Source organism: Mesocricetus auratus, unplaced genomic scaffold (genome assembly GCF_017639785.1).
Source record: "Mesocricetus auratus isolate SY011 unplaced genomic scaffold, BCM_Maur_2.0 Super-Scaffold_100025, whole genome shotgun sequence".
In the NCBI taxonomy this organism is placed as follows: Eukaryota; Metazoa; Chordata; class Mammalia; order Rodentia; family Cricetidae; genus Mesocricetus; species Mesocricetus auratus.
Window position 1 is genome coordinate 5879325 of NW_024429206.1, and position 7860 is coordinate 5887184.

General features: G+C 49.6%; 1 long non-coding RNA gene across 1 annotated transcript; it reads right to left on the reverse strand.

Moving 5' to 3' along the window:
* Nucleotides 1-567: 567 nt before the first annotated feature.
* On the reverse strand, nt 568-2766 carry LOC121133953. Its single transcript, XR_005870963.1, has 3 exons — nt 2509-2766; nt 1969-2060; nt 568-653 (listed from the first exon to the last, which is right to left on the reverse strand). It is a non-coding gene; the product is annotated as an uncharacterized LOC121133953 (long non-coding RNA).
* Between the last annotated feature and the right edge of the window lie 5094 nt (nt 2767-7860).

Below are 7860 nucleotides of genomic sequence, written 5' to 3' on the forward strand. Positions count from 1 at the left end.
AAGATGCATATATTAATGTAGAGTGTGTGCACACACACCCAAGGACACATATTCACGTGTGGTGGTCAGAGGGCAACTTGAGAGAGTCAGTCAGTTATCCCCTTCCATGATGTGGGATCCAGGGATCAAACTCAGGTCGTCAGGCTTAGGGGCAAGCACCTTTACCTGCTGAGTCATCTCACTGGCCCATGTTTTTGTTTTGCTTTGGGCATTTATAACTGAACCCATTTCAGAAAGGATCAGCCAGGCGTGGTGGTGACACACACCTTTAATCCCAGCACTTAGGAGGGAGAGGCAAGTGGATCTCTCTGAGTTCGAGGCCAGCCTGTTCTACAAATCCAGTTCCAGGACAGCCTGGGCTACACAAAGCAGGAGACACTTGGATGAGAGGACAGAATGAGAAGATGGTGACTGCACATGGGCTCAGAGTTCCCTGGCAGCCAAAGCAGAGGAAATGTGACCATTATCCATATAGCTTCTAGAGTCTATCAGCTGAGAGACCATCATGACCTTGAGGAAAATGGACAACTTCCCAGGAACGAGATGTAAGCAGTTTCTTGTGTGAGTTTCAAACAAAGGAACCCAAACTCCAGTGGCGCCATGACCAAGAGCCCAGGCTTTAGCAACCTGCTTCACTCAGCCTCAGTTTCCCTCTGTAAAACAAGAAGAAGAAATTAAAATAGAAATATGCATCACCAGCTTATCTTGGCTTTCCAGGAGGCAACTTCTGTAAAGTGCTTGCGGAAGTGCCTGGCATACAGTAAGTGCTCAATAAATGGCTGCTGGTCTTACAGCTTGCTGAGCACCCTGTGGGTGAGTGTGTGGGAACAGCCAGAGCGTTTTATCTCTCAGCCATTCCCTTCATGCTTCTCAGTCGCAGCCCTGCTCCAGCGCCCAAATGGAAACCATGTGTGTTTTAATCAATTCCATGGTTTGTGGAAGCCAAAAGCCCAGGTTAATGGAACAGAGACGATTCCCCAGTGACTTCCTACCCCTCCCTGGAAGCCTTGGCTTTTCCTGTTCAGCCACTGGGAAGCCACTGCCTGTACTCGGGAGGAGAAATTGAATAATTGATGCAATTTGAATAACACTGGGATTTGTAATGATATTGAAATGTAAAGATAAAAAGGGGCGTGAACGGGGCTGAGAACGGAAGGGAAAAGTTGTTAATAGGCTCTTAGGGGCTGGTGGGGGGGGCGCGTTGCTGGAAGCAGGAGCTGAAAAGGCATTTAAAAGAGGAGGCGCCCAGCAAGGGGCGGGCTGGGAAACCTCCACCCCACGAGGGGGGAAAACCATATTCATAAATAAGATGCGGAAATTTCTCCCGACTCAGCAGCGCTAACAGTTAGAGAGTGGATAATTATTTAAATGCCAAATCACTCCGTTCATTAGAATCCCAAATTATATCTGAAGAAATTGATTGCTCTGGGCAGGATGGAGGAAGGGTGGGGAGGAGGACAAGAACTGGGTATTCATGGGAGCAGGGGAGGGTTCCCCAGCCTTTCTCTAGGCCAAGTAGGAGATGAGGCAGGAAGAATAGGGTGGAGGAAGGCCAGCTCAGAGCCAGACAGAGACAGGCAGTACTATAAACTCAGGGTTTGGGAAGCTGAGGCAGGAGCATGAGGGGATTCTTAGGGTAAAAGTCTGGATCCCAGCAGCTCCACCAAGCTAGGCTCAGCCACCTACCCCAGCAAGCCAATCCCTCAAACAAGCAGTGGTGAAGAGGATTCATTCCGTGTGGTCAAAGGGGTCAGTGACCCCCCCACACCTCTGTCTTTATGATGCTGATGTGAACCTTAGGTTTAAATAGAAGAATTGGAGTACAAGGGAACAAGCAGCCCCTTAATAATTGGGCAGGCCAGATCTAGGTGTGGTCATCCTGATCATTGTCTCAGCTCTGGTCCAGCAAGGTTTGAAGAAGCCCTGATCCATGAGAGGGCAAAGTGGTCTCTGAAGATGATGACTTACCAGACGGTGTCGATGACTTCTGTCTGGGGTTGTCATCTCCTGGACAACTGACTTCATCTGGAGGTAGTCTGTCCTATTAGGTGCAGCTCTTCCTGGAAACCCAAGATGATCTGGTTTAGGACAAGGATTTAGCCCTGTGCCTGTACTTTGTGAACCCAACTGAAGAGTAGATTTGTTTGTTTGTTGTTTGGTTTGGACTTGTTTGTTTGTTTGAGGTTTTTCTTTTTTGCGGGGGTGCTGTCCTCTCAGTACTCAGGGGATCAAAGATGGAGATCTCAAGCTGCAGGCCACCTAGTGAGACCCTCTCTCAAATAAGAAATGAAAAGGGGCCGGGGTGATGGCTCATCCAGTAAAGGGCTTGTGCAGTATAAAAGGTCAGGTGTGGTGGCACTCCACAGAAGTCATCCCAGGGCTAGGGAGATGGACACAGGAGGATCCCTGGGGCTTTCTGACCAGACGGCCTAGCTGGATAGATGGATGTGAGACTCAGCCAGAGACCCTGCTTCAAAACATAAGATGGGGAGCAACTGAGGGAGATACCTGGTGGTGACTCCGCCCTGGGCTCAAGTCTTGGTTCTGATTGTTTCTTCCTGTGGACACATTTCTTCCCTTCCATCTTGGAGCCTCAGTTTACCCAGCTGAGCAGTGGAGCTAATACAAGGATCTCTTTTTTGTAGGCAGGATGTATTCACAGCTCCTTGACTTAACTATGGGGTCACTGTCTCAATAAATGGATCATAAGATGAAACATCATGAGTCAATAATATATTTAACTCCCATGAACACTGACATTGTAGCGTAGCCTTGCTGACCTTAAATGTGCTCAGAACATTCACATCAGCCTACAGTAGGTGACATCATCTAATACAGTGCCTTCTTTTATGACAAAGCTTGAAGTCAGCCATGGTAGTACAAGTGTGAGACCCTGTGGTGGTTAGGATGGAGGCCCTGTGGTGGTTAGGATGGAGACCCTGTGGTGGTTAGGATGGAGACCCTGTGGTGGTTAGTGGTGATTGTCAGAATCTGGAATCACTTGGGACAAGGACCTCTTGACTGTGTGTAGGTGTGTGGCTATGATCTAGGGCTGAGACTGGGTTGTGTGAATGAAGAAATGAGCAGCGGTGTGTGTTCATTGCTCTCTGCTTTCTGAGAGTGGATTATAACCACCTGCTTCAAATTCCTGATTCTCTGATTTCTCTGCTCTGATGGAGCATGTCCTAAACTGTGAGCCAGGAAAAAATACCCTTTTTCCCTTAAACTGCTCTATTAGTTACTTTTCTATTGCTTTTATAAAACACTACAACCAAGGCAATTTACAAAAGAAAAGGTTTATTTGGGCTTACATTCCAGAGTTAGAGTCTATACTGGTGGAGCCAAGGTGTGGCAGCAGGAGAAGGAAGCTGGGGGCTCCTGTCTTGAATCTGAAAGCATGAAACAAAGACTAAACTAGAAATGGTCCAAGTCGTTAAACTCTTGTGATACGCCTCCTCCAACGAGGCCATGCCTTCTAGTCCTCCCCAAACAGCCCCAGGAACTGGGACTACGCATTCAGATGCTCACAACTATGGGGGGACATTTCATTTAAACTGCCACAGTTGCTTTCGTCAGAGTATTTTATCACAGCCGCAGGAAAAGAAATAAAAACAGAACCTGCGAGGGAAGGGTGGAATGCAGGAATGAAAACAAAGGGCAGTTGAGTACATCCTTCAGTTTATCAAATATGGTCCTGAAGGCAGCGACTCTATCATCATAGCGTCAAGAGTTCCAGCTTCCTAAGTGGCACCATCAGAGTTGGGGGCTGAGACACACACACACACACACACACACACACACACACACACACACACACACACTCGCACGCACATACGCACGCACATGCACACACATGCACACATATGCACACACATGCACACACACACACACATGCACGCACGCATGCGTGCGCACACGTGACACAAGCCCACAGGACTGAGACTGGGTCAAGAACACAGCAGCTGGGACTAGAAGAGGTAGGAGAGACGCCTCAGGGAGTCCCACTGAACTCCTTCCTTCCTCCCTCCTTGCTTTCCCTCCCCTAGTCACAGGAGATAAATTAAGAGGTAGAGACCTAGGTCCAAAGTGAGAGACTTGCTGAGGCAAGCTGGGGACACAGTCAGGGATCCTAGATACACAGTCTTCCCCATATCACTTTAGAGGGTTAGAACTCCCAGCCTCCTGACCTCCAGTGCCTGGTGTCATCATCCTGGCCAGCAGGCATTGTTATTCTCACATCTGCAACTGAAGCGTCACAGGACAGGTGGGTCAGTGACAGCTGGATTAAGGAAGGGGCTCTGAGCTGCCTGGCACCCCTTCCCAGGTCAATGGCCAGGTATCCCTCAGCTACAAGCAGATGGAGGTCTTCAGAACGCCTTGTCTTCCTCAAGTCCAGTGCTGACCTCTTGAACATTGGCTTAGGTGGAGGCAGCCTGTGGACATGAATAAAAAAGCTTGCTTAATTAATTCGGCCATGATAATTTGGGTCAGTGGTCTTTCTCCCCACTTCTTTGGGATTAGCACTTTTGCCACAGAGGCATGTCTGGTGTATTTGTTTCAGTAACACTACTCTGGGTCCCACCTGGCCCAGCAGAGCTGGATAGCAAGCAGACTGGAGTAACATGACACAGGGGCCTGCTGACTCCTCAGCTGACACTGGCTGGGTGTCCTTGCTTCCTGGACCAAGAGGTAGAGCCTAGGCTTTGGAGTGAACACCAGAGCCTCATTTTCTCCATATGTCCACAGGCAGATTCCCTTCTCGGGGGTCCCAGGAGAAACTGAGGGAATATTGAACTCGATTCATAATATATACCCCATAAGGGTCCCCTTCCAGCATCACAGCCCTACAGCAGCAAAAACAACATTAACCCCTAAGTGGAGGAAACAGGGTCTCTAGCCCCTTGGGAGCCTTGTCAGCAGGGTCTGCTCCAAATCGATCTTTTCTCCCCCATTTTTGTAGCGCATGTCAGCATCTCTTGGGATGGGTGGAGAAACTGTCCGCGTCAGCACACCGGGCCCGCCAGACACCGTGGCTCTTTATTAATTAACCGCCAGATGTTAGCTTTGCATCTTTTATCAGAGGGAGCCTTGTCACCAGGACCTTGTATGTCAAGTCTTCAGGGACAGGCAGAAAAGCATGCCTGGAGGACACCGAAGTTGGTGACATGGCTGTCTCCTCGGGGCACATAGACCCCCACCCAGAGCCCCACTACCCTGTCTGTGTTCTGAGCTGCCCTGGAGGCTCAGCAGCTTTCGGTCCATGGAACTGCTGTTTTCTGCAGCCACCCTGCTGAATAGAACCTGTTCCGGCCCTGTTTCTGTCTGCTGGAGAGAGACTTACAAGCCAGTTAACCCAAATAAACGGCCCTGTGGCAAACTGGGGTCTGTGTCACCAAGGAGATTGACAATGTTCCCAGGGAGGGTAAATGGCCGGCAGAGAACCTAATTTAGGCAGAGCATTTTTCCTCTGGGGAGATGAGAAGTAAGTATAGAATACAAGAAGAGCCAGAGACAGAGGCCCCAGGCAGAGGCAAGGCACCCGGGACAGGAGTGAGCCGGGCACGCTTAGAGGACCTGAGAGGCCAAGTGTGTGAGAGACGGAGGCTAATAGAGCTGCAGAATCCGGGCCCTGTACCCTCAGGGGACATGGGAAAGACGTGGGTTTCTTCTCTGGAAGTCACTACAGAGGCACCGTAGGCTTCTGGGCAGAGAAAGGATGTCCTTGGCACAAGGGGGAAGCTGACTTCAGAATGCCCGCTGTGTCATGTAGCTTCACAAGGATATAGCACTCACAGGGTGGCAGACACAGTCTTGTCCACAGTCAAGAACTACTGAGGCGGTGGAGAGTAGGGTTAGTGAGCGTCTCCTCCCACATGGGAATCGGCCGAGGGCAAGGGCCGCCTGCCCGGACGTGCAGGTCCTCGCTCCAGAACACGCAAGACGGAACTGTGGTTTTCATTTGACTGATGGGGAAATGGAGAGTTGGTAGAGCAAGGTTGGGGTCACACAGCTAGAAGCAGCTGGTGGGGCTTCTGAACCAGGCCAACTACAGTCTTTCTGGTAAACAACCGTCCAGGCTAACCTGCAGCAGATCCCAGGGGCCTTTTCCTGTCATCTTCCCATGGCCTGCATCCTCATCCCCCAGGCACACAACAAAGGTCACTGGACCGAGCCTGCCCTGAGCTGTCCAGGCAGGAAACAGTGAGCTCCAGTCCCAAACTGCCCCCAGACTACTGGGCCCCAGCCTGTGATTGGTCCAGACCCCTGTAGATGCAGATCCAAGCCTGTGGCATCCAGGTAGACATGACACCGTCACCCTGGGTTATTATTTTCCACCCAGTCCACATGCCGTCTGATAAACAAGTGATTACTTCAGATTTGCATATAATAAATATCACCCCCAGGAAGGGGTTTGTGCGTGCACCAGGGTGGGAGTGTAGAGCCAGGGCTCATGTCTTATTTATGAGAATAAGCAAGAGCAGAGGCTGGCGTAATCAACACATATTTAATCTTAGTCACCTTTTGACTCTAATCAGGCAGGGTCTTACAATGCTGTGTGTGTGCAGGTCGTGGGAGACACCCCTGACACAGTCCTTATCCCGCTCTGAGAAGGCTTGTCGCCCCAGCATAGACTACCTAAGAGGGCTACTTAGCAGAGGCAGTTTGTCTTTTTATTTTCTTTTTATTCCCTCCTTCTTTCTTCTCTTTCCTTAAAAAAATAAAATAAAAAACAGACAAAACCAAAAAAAAAAAAAAACCACCAGGGTCACATGACCTCAAAATTGCTGTGTAGCCGAGGCTGGCCTTGAACTTCTGATCCTCCTGCCTCCATGTCCCAAGTGCTAGAACTGTACACATATGTTGTCATGTGCAACACTGTTTTTAGTCAAGTTTTTTCTTCTATATGTAAATACATGTGTATAAATATATGTGGTACATATATATGTATTTATGGGGAGGGCAATACAGAGACCAGGCTTGTTTTTTTCCTTCTATGTGGGCTCTGGCTGGGGACTAAACTCTGGTCTTTGGGCTTCGCAGAAAAGGCCTTTACCCAGTGAGCCATCTCTCCGTCCTGTGTGTGTGTGTGTGTGTGTGTGTGTGTGTGTGTGTGTGTGTGTGTGTGTTCAGGCACCGAGACATGGGTGTGTGTGTAGGTTGGAGGACATGTGGGCTCTGGCTCTCAAAGTCAGGTCATCAGAATTGCACAACTGCGTGGCCTCAGGAGATGGATTCAGATTGCTAAGCTTGACAGCAAGTGCCTTTACCGGCTGAGCAATCTCACTGGCCCATAACAGCACCCCCCACACATCCACCCAGTGTTGCCAAAATATGTCTGAACCATCAAAAGTACTTGAAGACAGCGATGTAAATCGCAGCATTCGCCACAGTTCTGTCTGTGGTGACATCTACCATCACACATTTTCAGTGCGACGGGAAAGCAGAGCTTAAAAAGGAGGGAGGAGGGAGAGGCAATGAGCTCCCGGTACTGGAAATCAAATCAGGTGTTCACACGTGCCAGAGCTGAGACTAGAACATGTGACTCAGACTCTGAAAGCCAGTACCCCCTCACCATGCCACTTTCCTAATGTGGCAGGGAAGAAACCTGGAAGAAGCTCTCACCCCACAATTCTCCAGCTCCTAATCCACTGTTAGAGAAACTGGGGGTGTCAAAGGGAGGTACTGGCCCACATTCACGCAGAGAACAAGAACTCACATGCAGGAATTAACCATGCACGCGGTGTTTAAGTAAAGGCTCCTTTTTATACTTTGCTTACTTTTTATTTTATGCGTGTTGGTGTCTTGCCAGGGGTATTGAGTCCCCTGGGACTGGAGTTACAGCCAGCTGTGACCTGCCAT